General features: G+C 44.7%; 1 pseudogene; it reads right to left on the reverse strand.

The window, feature by feature from the left end:
- Positions 1–7,316: 7,316 nt before the first annotated feature.
- Positions 7,317–8,159, reverse strand: LOC129688095 (RNA transcription, translation and transport factor protein-like; annotated as a pseudogene).
- Positions 8,160–14,667: the final 6,508 nt, after the last annotated feature.

A 14,667-nucleotide genomic window follows, 5' to 3' on the forward strand; every position in this document is an offset into this window, starting at 1 on the left:
CCCTCTCAAATTCATGGCCTTTTTTTTTTCTTTAGTAATTATTTATGTATATGTATTTGTTTTTTTTTTAGGCCTGATCACTTTGTATTGGATAACCAGGTTGGGGTCTCATCTCTGGGGAAGACTGATTCTCCCTCAGCAGTCATTGGTTGTCAGGAGTGGGGCTTTGTGAGATTTCTCTCATCTGTACTGGCATGGTCATCTGGTATCGCTGTTGTTCAGGTCTTATCTAAACATCCATACTGTAGGGACTTCTTGGGTGCAGATTCCCTGTTGTGTACAGAAAACACTGTCTCACAGGAGATGTCGCGGTCCTCTCAATGACTCTGACGGTCTTTCTGCCTCTTCTCCTGAGATGTCCCTTAAGCCTTAAGTGTAGGGGTCCTGTTGTAGATGTATCAGTTGGGGCTGGGCTCCCCTGTGGTCAGTGGTTGTCTGTATTTTGACCTGTTGTGGTTTTCTGTAATGGTCTCTGTCTGCTGCGAAAAGGAGCTTCTCTGATGAGGGATAAGAGCCACACTTCTCTGTGGGTGTAAGGATATGTATTTAGAATGAGGTTGGGAATTATACAGGTTTGGAAAGTGCCAGTGGCAGGTGTTCAGTTAGGTTCCATGACCTCACCAGCCATGAGTAGTTGGCTATGTTTACAGTAACAGGCATGAATTCCCTTCTATAGAGGCGGGTCTTAAGTCCAACTAGGCAGTTCTTGGTTACCCCCAAGATACACTGTATCTTTGGTGATATTTTGGCATTCTGGCCATTGCTGTAGTTCATTAGTATGGCAGCTGGGTAGAAGGACTATTGATTAGTTTCCTCCCTTGGATGCTCCTTCTGGTATAAGAAAGCTAGTTCACAGAGGTAGCTTCTGGGTAATATCCAGTTTGACCCCTGTGTCTGAAGCGTATGGTGTTTTGAGCATTAGGGTTTTACTTCCAAATTCGGGAAAGAAACTGAGGGCATTAGCAGTAGTCCGTAATCTTTTAGGAGTTTCTTAGACTCCCCTGACCAACAACCCAAAGGGTTTTGTTAGGTAGCTCATGGCTCTGGAGGGGAGCATTGACTCTGTGTGGTATAACTTCACTGAAACTGTGGAGTGTGTGTGTTGAGGGTTGTATGTATATGTATAATTCACATGCACTTATATGTACTTTTAGGTAAATATAAGACGGTATGATCCCTTGTGGTTCTTTCAGACATCCTCAGTTTTATTTATTCCTCCTCCCTCCTCTTGCCCTCTCTACTTGCCTCCCTTCCACCTCACCAGGTAAGGCCCCACCCCTTTCACCCTCCCCCATCCCAGAATTCATTTCCCTCTGTTATCCAGGTAGTCTCCTCTCTAGAGCTCCCCCTCCCCCACAGTCTCTTTTTACTTTCCTGGTGTCTGTGGTTACTCCGTGTCATACACTCACTTCTGAAGATTAGGAGCTAGAAACCACAAATAAGAGAGAGCATGTTATGTTTGTCTTTCTGCATCTGATTGACCACGCCCGATATATTTTTGTTGTTGTTCCATCCGCTTATCTGAAAATTTCGTGATTTCTATTTTTTTTTAACCATTTTCAATATTAAGGTTTTCCCCCCCTTTCTCTAGGATCAAGTTAGATAATAAACGGAATATATATAAATGAGTATTCATTCAGATTATGGTTTTATCTGATTATAAGTGGCCATCCCCCTGTATTTCTAAACAGGATTCCTCACCCAACACTCACTGTTTTGGTAGAGCGACTGGCCAGCAAGCCCCCAGCTTTCTCAGCACAGCATGGAATGAGTGTTCTGCCAGGTGTTAACATGTGTGAGTGCTGGGAATCCCACTAGGGTCCTCCTGCTTGCACAGCGAGAATTTTACCCATTAAGTCATCTCTCCAGCACTTGTTCTTGATTTTTTTAATTATTTTATTTATTATTAATGTGTGAGCAGGTATGGTCTTGGAGGCCAAAAGACCACTTTTAGGAGTGAATTCATTCCTTCTACCGTGGAGTCTGAGGGTTGAACTCGGGGTGTCTGGCTTACACAACAAATGTGAAGCGCCTTACCTCTTGTTCTCACTTTATAAAATAAAAATGATTTGTTATGTTTCCTCTCCCAATGTGCTCACGAATGCAAAACATGCTTACTGTAAACCATTCAGATTGTGAAAAAAAGAAAGAAGGAAAGAAAAGGGCAAAAAAATAACGAGTCCTACACATACAGGCAACCACATTTGATTACCTGTCCTGACAGTTACTTTTTCTAGACTGGCCACATTTTTTCCTTCCATTTTAACCACTTGAAAGAGTACAACGTGGTGAACTCAGCATGTTCGCATTACCTCACGACCATCATCATTACCTAGGTCTAGACTCTAGAGTGGTTTTGTCAACTCCAGGAGGAAACTGTTAATGCTATTCCAAGTTCTTCCTGTCCCCAGCCCCTGGTAACCACCACTCTATCTGTCACCACGGATCACCATGCTGGGTATTTCACAAGAATGACACCAAGCATCGCATGCATTTAAGGCCAATGTACGCTGCAGCTGGAACCACTCCTTCATTCCTTTTTTAGAGTCAAATAACATTCTAGTGCATGGAGGCAGTGTGTTTTATTGCTTCATTCAACAGCAGAAGTACATTTGAGTCATTTTCACCTTTGAACTCTTCAGGATAGTTTGTCTGAGCACGTGTGGGCATGTTTTTATTAGAATGCCATTTTCTTTTCAATTAATTGATTTAATTTAATAAGTTAATTAAATTAACTAATTGTTTTTTTCAAGACAGGGTTTCTCTGTGTAGCCCTGGCTGCTCTGGAACTCACTCTGTAGACCAGGCTGGCCTCAAACTTGGAGAGCCGCCTGCTTCTGTCTCCCAAGTGCTGGAACTAAAGGTGGGCACCACAGCTGCCGCCGCCGCCGCCACCACCTCCACCGCCCCCACCAGCTGCCATTTTCAATTCTAGGGGTTTACAGTTGAGGTAGGATTACGGGGTTGAGTGCTGAGTGTACTGAGGCAGCCACAGACTGGTCATCTCCACGGCTCACCCCTTTGCCTTCCCACCAGCAATGCAGAGGACTCCTAGCCAGCCGTTGCTATGGGCTTTGCTATGGGCGCACAGTGGTACCTTCTGTGGTTTTGAGTTGTGCTCCCCTGTTGGCAGTGTCAGCCAGGCTCTTTTCATACCATTGGTGACCATTTGTTTATCTTCCTCGGAGAAATATTCATTCAAGCCTTTTGGTTGTTTACATTTTCCTGTTGAATTGTAAAAAGGTTTTCTATATTCCAGATCTACACATTCAAATATACAATTTTCAAAAACTTTTCTTCAACTCTGTGGGTTTCCTTGAAACAGATGCACTTTATATACTTTTTTTAAAATTTTTGATGAAGTCTGATTTTACCTTTTTTTTTTTTTGAGGGGGAAGGTCTAAGAAACTTCCCAACATCAAGATTTTCTCTTCTGGCATCTCCTAAGAGTGTCTGGCCTCCATGTTGAATCAGTTTTGTGCACAATATGAGGTAAGATCTTATTTTATTTTCTTGCTGTTGCTATCCAGTTAGCCTAGCACTGTTTGTTGAAGAAACCCTTCCTCCTCTATCCAATGTCCTTGGAGGTAGCTGCTTGAAGACCAAGTGACCACAGCTGTGTGCATTTTCTCCTGGATTCTGAGTTGCTGGTTTGTTTTTTTGATGGTTTTAAGACAGAACTTTATGTGTCCCACGATGGCCTCAAACTCGCTATGTAGCAAAGGATGACCTAGAACTTGTGATCCTCCTGTCTCCACTCTAAAGTGCTGGGTTGAAAATATGTTTCTCTACTCCAGGCTCCATACATTGTTTTAAACCAAGATTTTCTTGCTTGGCTGATAATGGGCATCTTTCTGTATTAGCACAGAGGGAAAAAGAATCATTTCATGTCGTTTACTGGATGTACTACAATTAGTTTCAACAATCCCTGATTATTAACTATCTTGATCACTTCAAGTTTTTAACTACCAGAAATAAGGCTGCAATGAGTTTCCCTCTAATGTATATCCCTGTGCACTTATCTAATTATTTCCTTTGGATAAATTCCCAGAAGCGAGCTTATTGGGTCAAAGGAGAGGCATTCTCTCAAAGCTTTGATGAATGTTTCCAAATTTTCCTCCAAAAATATCAGAGCAGCCCCCTCCCCGCTCAGCATTTGGAGGTGCCTGTGGCTTGAGCAGACCCAGATAGCTTTACCCCAAGTTACTTACAGATGAAAATACTGGGAGCCCTGACACAATCCTTTACTGGACAGTAAGTCTGAGCAGGGCAGCGAGATTCCCCATCAGCGGGGGGGGGGGGGGGGGTCCTCTCAGTCCTGCAAGGGCCCTCAGTTTCCCTTGGGATTCTTAGTGCCAAGATGGTTTGTCTGCAGTGTTGGGTTCTGTCTGGCATTTGTCCATTGTTCCCTCCAGACTGCAAGAAGGAAGGGGACAGAAACCATCTGGCTTGTTCACTCTGTGGCTCTCATGTCTTATAAAGTACCCAGCGCAGGGCATTTCTCATGAACTGTGAAAGTACCCGTTAGGGTGGGGAACAAGATGGCTTACCAATGAGGGGTGAGTGGGGGACAGTCCTTCCTCTTTTCTGTTTCTCCAGTGTCAGCACAGTCCTTGTCACATAGCATCTGTTCCTTGTTTGTTAACTGAATAAATGAGATCAACTAGCTGTGGAGAGTCAATGGTGCTAGCATCACTCTTCCTCCTGGCTACATCCACTTGCTGACATTCATTCTAATGTTTTCTGTGTGTTTCTATATTCACGGTCCTGCAGTTTCTGTGCTGCAGCAAACAGCCATTTTTTTCTGCAGCCAAACAGAAGGGCACACTGCGTCCCTCTAGCATGCTGAAACAATTGTGCAGCAGAGAGGAGCCGGGTAAGGATGGCTCCTCAAAGGCTTAGCTTCCTGTGCTTGGATGCTGTTCTCTGGGCTGGAGTCAGCAGGAAAGCTATTTTTGACTAAGTAGCTACCTACACTCACATAACCCTCAGCAATTCAGGCCAAGGTCATTGAACATAGTGCATCAAAGATACTTGAGAGACCAGTGATCCCCTTCCCCAGGGTCCCTTCAGAGAGAAGAGGTGGGGGAGGGAAGGTCCATGAAGAAGCCATGCAACATTTCCTGGGCGGTTGCCTCTCTTCCTCTGTTGTTGCCATGGAACCTGAATTATTATATTAGTCACTTTTAAATTTTTTTATTTTTTAATTATTACTGTTGGGATTAGGAGGGCTATGGTGAGTATGATGTGTGGTGTCCAAACAACTCTGTGGAGTCAGTTTCTCCTTCCATCTTGATATGGATTCTGGGGATCAAACCCAGGTCATTTGACTGCCACAGCATGTACTTTGCCCTAGTGAGCCATCCTGTCAACCTCACGCTACTTCCCTTGATGCTGTGACCAACATGACAAGAAGCAACTTAAAGCAGGGAAGGTTTATTTGGGCTCACGTTTTAAAAAGGCATTCAGGGGAACTGGAGACTCGGCTCGCTGGTAAAGATCGCATACCACATCTGCAGAGAGGACTTGAGTTTGGTTCCTAGCACCCACACTGGGCAGCTCATAGACATCTATAACTTCTTGGGGATCTGAAGCCTCTGGCCTCTGAGGGCACTGCCCTTACATGCACAGCCCCACACAGACACACGGACACATAACCAAAACCGAAAACAAAATAGTTTTTAAAAGAGGCATACAGGGGCTGGAGAGATGGCCCAGTGGTTAAAAGAGCTTGCTGCTCTTGAAGGGGGCTCAAATTCGGCTCCCATCACTCAGTTTGAGGAAACTTTCATCCGCCTGTTACTCCAGCTCCCGGGCATCTCACATGATGCCTCTGGCCTCCAAAGGCACTTCCACTCTTGTCCATGCACACAACTGCACACAATTATTATTACTAATAAAAGGATACAGCTCATCATGATGGGAAGGCATGGGAGGAGGCAGGAGTTAGGCAACTGGCCAGATTGTGTTCACAAGTGGGAAGCAAAGAATAAACAGGACTTAGAGCTGTGCTATAAGACCTCAGGCTCACCCTCAGTAAACCATTTCATCCACCAAGGCACCACTTCCTAAAGCTTTCACAACTTTCCAGTCCAATGCCACCATCTGCCAACTTCTGCCTACAAGGGGCATTTTGTGTGTTAACACAGCATTCCACTCTCAGCCTCTGTAGGTTCATGGCCATCTCGTAATGCAGAATCCATTCATTCCAAGTTCAAACACTGTTCAAGAGTCCAAAGTCTCTTCTGAGATTCAAAGAAATCTCTTAACTATGAGCCCCTGTAAAATCAAAATGCAAGTTACATACATTCAGTATACAACATTGTAGGAGTATCATTCATTCTAAAAGTGAAGAACCAGAGTCTGATCAGACCAAAGCAAGACCAGATCCTACAGAAACAACACTGAATCACTTGGCTCCATGTCCAGCAGCCAGGACTTGTGATAGCATCATCTGGGATCCAAAGGGCTACATAAGCCCTTTCCCTCCACCTCTGCCCTCTACAACACATACACACCGCCTTTCTCTGAGGCTACACTCCATGCCTACAGCTTTCCTTAATTGATGTTCCATAGTCCTGGCATCTCCAACATGCTGGAGTTGCAACTTGAGTTTTACCTTCATAGCTTCATACTTTCTTGTGGAAGTTCCAACCTACCACACATTGCCTGGCTTTGACCACTCCCTGGTGCATGCCTTCATGAGCCGCTTGCTTTTTCATCCTTCATACCAACAGTGCCATGTAGACAATGCTGTCAAGCTCGACTGTTGGGTGAAGATGTACCCTTGGGCCCTTCAGCAACACTGTGGTGACCTTTGTATGCCCTTGGCGATAGAATCCAAATTCTTTCCTCAGCAGTTGTTTTTGATCAAGGACCCCTTCAGCAACAATTTCAGTTCCATTCTCTCCTTGGAAACAAACTTGCATTTTCACAAGATGGACACCGAGGGGTAGAGTCTTACCCTCAAAGCACCAGCAGAGCAAGAGGTTGATTGCTTAATGTTGCCAGCCTCTTCAACAAGTATGAATTGCTTTCGAATTTGAACCAATCATATTCGTAACTTTAAACTCTCTCATTTTCTTACTAAACTGCACATTTTTCATTACTTTCTGCCCTGTCTGTTTGTTTGTTTTTACTGTGGGCATGGATAAGAGCAATGAACAGTAACAATGACACAGCCTCAATGATAATCACATCTTGAAATTTCCTCTCCCAAACAAATTAGTTCCTTACCCTCCCTCCACCTATGTTCCCAAACTTTATTAAGAGAGAGAGAGAGAGAGAGAGAGAGAGAAAGCAGTGTTGGTAAATCTCTAGAACACAGTCATTTTTCTGGGATTTCCTTTGGAAATGTGACATGTGATTTCCAAATACATATGCACGCCAGTGCACACAGTTCCCATTGTTCTAAGCAACTGAGAAACCCCAACATGCTTATCTTCTGACGTTTCCTTATTCCCTGGACTGTGGTATGTCTTTGACTCAGCAATAATTGTCTGAATGACTCCTATGAATCCATCGTGTTTTGTCTGTATCGCTCTGTATGCAGCAACTGCAGATTCTGAGCAGCTTCATTAGGAATTGCAGCTCCTGCGCTAAAACCAAGCAGGTGTTTGTTTAAAGTGAGAGGTAAGCTCTCTTTTGTTGAATTTGCTTTAGCAACTGCATCCTGTGTTAGATGCTCCTGAACCAAAAGGCAAATTGCCTTAAGCATCACCAGGTAACCATCCTGACCATGAATGTAAAGGTTAGCCAGAGCCTGTTACAACAGCCTTAAAATCGAGAGTATTTATGGCCAAGTTGATCAACGGCTTTGTACTTGTAATTGTCTTATCAGTGTTATCAGATGCTGAGTTCTTGTGTTTTTCAGCATTCTCTCCATATTAAAGTCTCACAGCTAAACTAAGCAGCCAATCAACTTCTTCTCTTCTTGCCGATCCTGAAAGGACAGTGACCATCTCAAAGATTCAAAGATACTTTTCAAAGAACTTAGCCAGTGGATGTTTCTCAAGTTATTTCTTAGTCCACCTTTAGTGTCTGATTTTTTTTTTTTTTTTTTTTTTTGGTTTTCAAGCCAAACAATAGTTTCTAAATTCTGTTTCATCTTTGCAGCTGAACCCCAAGGGGTTGTGGTAGTCCAGGGCTGAAGCATGCATCAGAGCCTTGTCCTGGCAATTTACATTGGCTACCCGGGGTGCCAGGATAGAAAAGGCCAATTTCTTACTTTTTAATTCAATCTCATTCCAGTTCTCAGTAGTCAGGTACAATGTAGCAATATATATATATATATATATATATATTTATATATATATTTCCCCAGAATATAGCAGGGATAACTCTAGCTCAGTTCTTATTACAATCCTTGTTCCTCTCTGAAATCTCATGAGTCAGGCCTCCAGTGTCCATATTTCTCTGCACAGTCTGACCTTCAAGACCTCCATTGGAATGGGGCTGTTAAACTTTTCTATCCCGCAGCTCCAAATTCTTCCCCATTCCTTTGGCAAAACAATTCCAAAGCTTAAGCACCATATAGTGAGATTCATCACAGCGACACCCCACTCCTGGCACTAATTTTCTGTGCTATTTTCTATATTAGTTACTGTTCTTCTTCTTGTGATCAAATAGCTGTTAATAAACAATGTATAGAAGGGAAGGTACGATAGTTTTGATCGTCAACTTGAGACAATCACTAGGTAAGAGCCTCGATGAAAAACTGTCTAGGTCAGGTTGGCCTGTGAATGTGTGAGATATCCACAAGAAATGCTCTTGATTATGTTAGTTGATGTGGGATGGACTAGCCTAAAACTGGGCAACACCACTAAGTTTGGGTTCTGGACTGTATTAAAAAGATAAAAGTGAGAGCAAGCATGCATTCATTTACTCTGTGCTTATAACTGTAGACCCGACTAATGCTTCAAGTTCCTGCCACTGTGACTTTCCCACTTTCATGGGCTGTACAACCTGGAATTGTGAACTAAGATAAACTATCTCTTCCAAAGATTTATTTTTGTCACTGTGTTTTACTGCAGCAACAGAAAAGGGAACTGTTTTGTTACTTTTCATTACTATGATAAAATGCCATGACTAAAATCAACTTTAAAAGGGTTGTTTTTTTTCTTAGTATTCCCGAAGTAGAAACGTCTGTCACAGCAGGGAGGCATGGCAGCAAGCTGCAGGTACGGTGGCAGGGGCAGGAAGCTGAAAGGTCACATCTCAATTGCAGACACAGGAAGCAGAGATGGAACGAGAACAGGGGCAAGGCTATAAACCCTCACAGCCCACCCCCACTGATGCAGTTTCTCCAGCAAGCCTGTGCCTTCTAAAGACTCCATAACCTTCCCAAACACTGACCCCAGCTGGGTTCAAATACCAAAGCCTATGGGGAATATTTCTTATCCAAACTACCACTGTTGGAGGAGGGTCTTGTGTGCTATATTTTCAGATGCTGATTTCAATGCCTGAGATCTGATTACCGCCCTGCCAGAGGCATTGTTATCAATGTTGAACCATCTCCTATATCCATACGCTGTAAGGAATGTTCCTCAGTTATCACTGCTTGGTTAATAAAGATGTTGAAGCCTGTGACTAAGTAGGCAGGGCTTAGGCTCCCAGGCTTGGGGTCACTGAGGGACCATAGGAAGAAGAAGAAGAAGGATGAAAGGAAGGAAGGAGCTCAGCCACTGGACAGGATGGACTAGGAGCACGAGGTCAAGGGAAGTGCACCATGAGAACAGACTGGTGGAGCAAAAGCCACCCAGGGGTCATCTGATTGGCAAGTGGCTTTTATTTGGGTTTTAAGGGTAGTAGGATTTGAATAGCTCAGAATCTTCAGAACATAGTGCCCACGGCTTAATAATAAATCATATTCTCTCTGTGTCTATATTGGGGAACTAGCTAGGTAAAGAAAACTTCTGCCATAATGATTTCCTGTATTAATATATACAAAGTAATTCATTATACATACCACAGAAACCAACACAAGGGTTTATTTTGACATACAATTTATGAAGAGATACAAACCATCACAGTGGACAAAGCATGGCAGAAAGAAGAGCTGGCTGGTCATATTGTGTTTGCAGTCAGAAGGCACAGAGGAGACAGGAAGTGGGATCAGGCTATAAAACCTCATGGCCCAGACCCTGGAGAGATGACTTGGCAGTGAAGAGAGTTCACTGCTTTTCCAGAGGACCTGATTTCAGTTCCCAGTAACCACACTAGGCAACTCACAACTCCAAGTGCAGGGATTTGATGACACTTCTGGTCTCTGAAAATATGTACACACATGTGGAATATAACACACACACACAGAGAGATTTTAAAAAAGACCACACAAGGTCCACCTCTAGTGATCTGCTTCCTCTAGTGAGGCTGCCCCTCCTAAAGGTTATACAGCCTTCCAAATCACCACCACAGCTGAGGGCCAAGCACAGAAGCCTACAGGAGACATTACACACTCAAACCACAATTATGATCCCAGGAAAGAGGGTATTGAGACACTGTCCTGACTCCTCTTTAAGTACACAGATGTGTAGGCTATAGGCACCCAGGAACTGTACACGAGGAAGATAGTGGCCTCTCTTAAAGAAAATCCACATTTTAGGGGTTTTGTGGGGGGGAGTGTTTCACTTTGCTTTCGGTTTTTAATTTTTATTCTTTTGTTTTTTGAGATGGGCTTCACACAGGCTGGTCTCAAACTCACTAAGTCGTCCAGGACCTTGATCTTCTGATCCTCTGGCCTCCATCCCACAAGTGCTGAAATCACAGGCATGTACCACCACACCCAGCAATAAACCCACTTTTTAATCACAACTTTATTGTAAAACAGATAGACCAGAACTCAAGGCCCTCTGGATTGAAATCCCAAATGCTTTTCTATCCTAAGCAAGCCCTTAGTCTGACATTGTAGAGGCTCCCTAAGTGATCAGTGAGTGGAACTCTGCTGCATCCAACCACCTGCCAATTCCAGGTCCTCCTGGTGAGCCCACCTCCCGTTTGCATGCACTCTCTCTCCTACCGTGCACATTCAAGGTTCACGGTCCAGTTAAAAATTCAACATCTCCCCACTACCTTGCCAGGACCCCTTAAGTGCAGTATGTTATCCTTCGATCTTCCTAGTAAAGTGTTCACACTCTGTTTTGAGTTTCGTATGACACGGCTGCCCGTGTCTTACACCTCTACATCATGAGCCTCTGAAGGGAAGAGGCTGGCTTTGCTGCTCAATGCCTCTCCAGTGCACAGTGCATCTTGCTACTTACTAGGCCCCTGTGAATACCCACTTGTTATTTAGATGGCTACCTGGATGCCATGTCCGCACAGGGACCTGTCTGGAGATGGCAGGGACACGTGTAACATTCCAAGTATTTAGCCTCACAAATAATTGATATTCATTGTAGAGAAAACAACACAGGCTCAATCTTTATTTTATTTCTTATTGGAGGCAGGGGCATTTGTGGAGGTCAGAGAACAGCCTTCAAGAGTCAATTCTCTCCCTCCACTGTTGACTCCAAGGATCGAACTCCGGTCACCAGCCTTGCACAGCATGTCACACACACACCCCTCACTGAGCATCTCACTCACTGAGAAATAAACACTTTTTCTGTTTTAGGAGGTCATTTCAGATGGAAGCACCTCTCCCTGTACTTCCCTCACTACAGAAGAGGGAGCTCGCAGAGCCCTTTGAATAGAAGAAGTATGAGACGCTCAAGCCATTCATCTTCCTAGGAACTGTCCTTCCCCTGCTTGGTTTGATTTAGGACCTCCCATCCTAGGTCAAAGAGGCCCCACCTCCTTGGTACAGGGGAGAGTCTTGACTCAAGCTGGGCCAATCACAGCTCCTGACTGCTCCACTCACAGTTCAGAGTTGGGTATTCAGCCTGTGGTGGCCAGTGTATTTCTTACTTAGGATTCATGGCATTTGCATTGCATTGGATACTATACTGTGTCTCCAAGCCTTGTTGGACACTGTGCTCCGCCATATAAAAAGAAGGCTACCATGTGCAACGAGACAAACGCAGGTGATGAAGAAGGCATCCTGGAGAGTCCTGGATTTTAAGGGGTCTATCGGTCTGGTATGCAAACTAGTCTTCTCCTCCTTAGTTCTCCAACTTGCTTTCAGAATCCAAGAGACAATTAACCCTCCCCCCCCCCCCCCGCGCCGAAGAATACCTGTCACTTGCTGCTGGGCGCTCGTGACAGAACCTAAGTCCATGTCTGTAACAACACATCTGCATTTCCTATGAGCAGGAGGATACTTCTGGCTTTCCATCTTTGATCCCCTGTTGTTGTGAATCTCGACTGTGCTGAGCAGTCCTACATAGACATCTTCCTAAATTCATCTTTCTTCATACACATCATTTTATTAGGATGGTTTCCTAGATGGGGATTGCTCTGCAAAAGGCGTTCACATGGAAAGGCTTCTGGTGGCTTTCATGCCCCGTGACTGTCAACTCCCTCAGGCCTTCATGTAGTAACATTATTTTAAACTGAGTGGCTGCTGTGTGTGACCCTTGTTGGCCTGTTGGGAGAAGGATACAGGTTTGGTATCTGATTTGCCTGTAACTGTGCCCAAAATTAGTTTGAAAAGTAGGTGTGGGGTCAGCTGTGGTCACGAGTATTTTCAAGGGATTCTGTAAACACCAGGCATGTCCCTAAATGCCCAGTGGACTCTGGTCTTGCTGGGTGTATGCTGTGGACAAAGCTAGACACAGCTTCACGGTCTCTGGCTGGTACTCATGGGTTTAGTCCAGACAGAGAAGGAACGTGGCTCAGAGGTCACATCTGACGTGACACCAAGAAGCAGAGCTGTGAGCTCAGGGGACGAGTTGATTAACCCTCCATATGTCCAGTGCTGGGGGAACAATGAGAGCAAAGGCACACATAGTCCTTCCTCCCTGGGCTTCAGCCTATTGCCAAAGAATTGGTGGTGACAGATTGAGGTCATATGAGGTCAGTGCTGGTGGCTCACCCAGGTCTACAAAACCTTCCTGAAAGCTGAGGCTTGAAGGGAAACACCAGGGATGAAGAAGTGTCACAGACAGGAAAAGCCAAACCTGCTTATAGCTAGAAACAAAAAGAAACTAGAGCAGCCAGTGGACAGAACTCACATGGTTTAAACACAGAGTCTACCAATGGCTGAAAGCAGAAAGGATGGCACAGACTCTTCTTCCTGGCCTGACTTAGTGTCCCATGCTAAAAACTCTCACCTCCTGGCCATGGGAGAGCTTTGGGGAATGTAGCAGGGGAGGGCTACCATCATGTTTTTCAGGGGGAGGCAAGAAGAGGGACCAGTAGTGCCAGTATCTCTGTGACTGTGGCCTGTTTCAGATCCAAGACTGCTTAAAATCTCCTCTGCCTGTTCCATCGTGCCTACTCCCTGCTCCATCTCGAACTATGCCCTCCCGCAGTCTGACCTCCTGATTCTGTCAGGCAGCCTTTCTCTTGCTGTGACACCTGAGAGGAGTACTTGAAAAGAGGGAAGGTTTATCTTTGGCTCACAGTATCTATCTCTGTCTTTTGTAGAATCCTTCTCCCCACTACCCTCCAAGACAGGGTTTCTCTGTGTAGCCTTGGCTGTCCTGGACCCACTTTGTAGGCCAGGCTGACCTCAAACCCTCAGAGATCTGACTGCCTCTGCCTCCCAGAGTGCTGGGAGGTGTGCATCTTCATGCCTGGCTTCTTGTAGAGTCTTGGTAGACTGCATTGCCTTCGGGCCTGTGGTGAGAGCATTATGGCATGGGGAAGGACACCATAGAGCAAATCTGTTCACCTCATGGTGGCCTAGAAGCAGAGAGTGAGGGGAGCTGGGGATAAATTACACCCCTCAAAGACATAGCCCCAGTGCTCTACTCTCTTTAACTAGGCCTCACCTCCTGATAGCCCATTCACCTATGAAGTTAATTCATGGAGGAGGTCAGAGACCTCATGTCCCAATCTCCTCCCAATAGCTGTGTATGAAGTTCCCTAAAAGCTCTGACTTCCTCCATGGATTAACTACCAACTTCATGTCTAATGTTAATGAAGCTGCCTCAGAAAAGTCTTTCCTGATCCCCTAAACCCAAAATAGATATCACCATTAATGTCTCTCAGAACTCAAAGCTCGTTTTATCCAACCACAACTAAGAGTTGAATGTTGATCACTGTGTCACCCACTAGTATCAGACTGGGACTGCCATGCTCACCTATGCTGGGCAGGCACATTAGCGGATGTCGAGTAAGTACCATGGCAAAGACTGTCGATGAAGCAACCACCAAGAGTTTGACCTCAGATGTCTCAGAGGGCAAAGGTACAATCTCCGTCCTAGTACCAACATAAAGGTAGAAGGAGAGAACTGATTCCACAGAGTTGTCCTCTGGTCTCTGCACAGATGCCATGTCACACATTTCCCCACATACATCATGTACACACACACACACACACACACACACACACACACACACACACGATCATGATGATGATGATCTTGAAGCAACATAGAAAACAGGTTGTAAATCTCAACTTCTTCATTTGCTATGCCCCCTGCCAAAATCACTATTCATCCTGCCATGCTTGATATTCTTCCCACAATGCTTTTAGGCTATCTATCTAATCTGTCTGGCCTAAGTTTCCTCCGTAAAGCAGAGACAATCATACTCTCTGCTTTAAAGACAGAAATGATAAATACCAAG

This window comes from Psammomys obesus, unplaced genomic scaffold, assembly GCF_907164565.1.
Source record: "Psammomys obesus unplaced genomic scaffold, mPsaObe1.curated_primary_1811, whole genome shotgun sequence".
Lineage (NCBI taxonomy): Eukaryota > Metazoa > Chordata > Mammalia > Rodentia > Muridae > Psammomys > Psammomys obesus.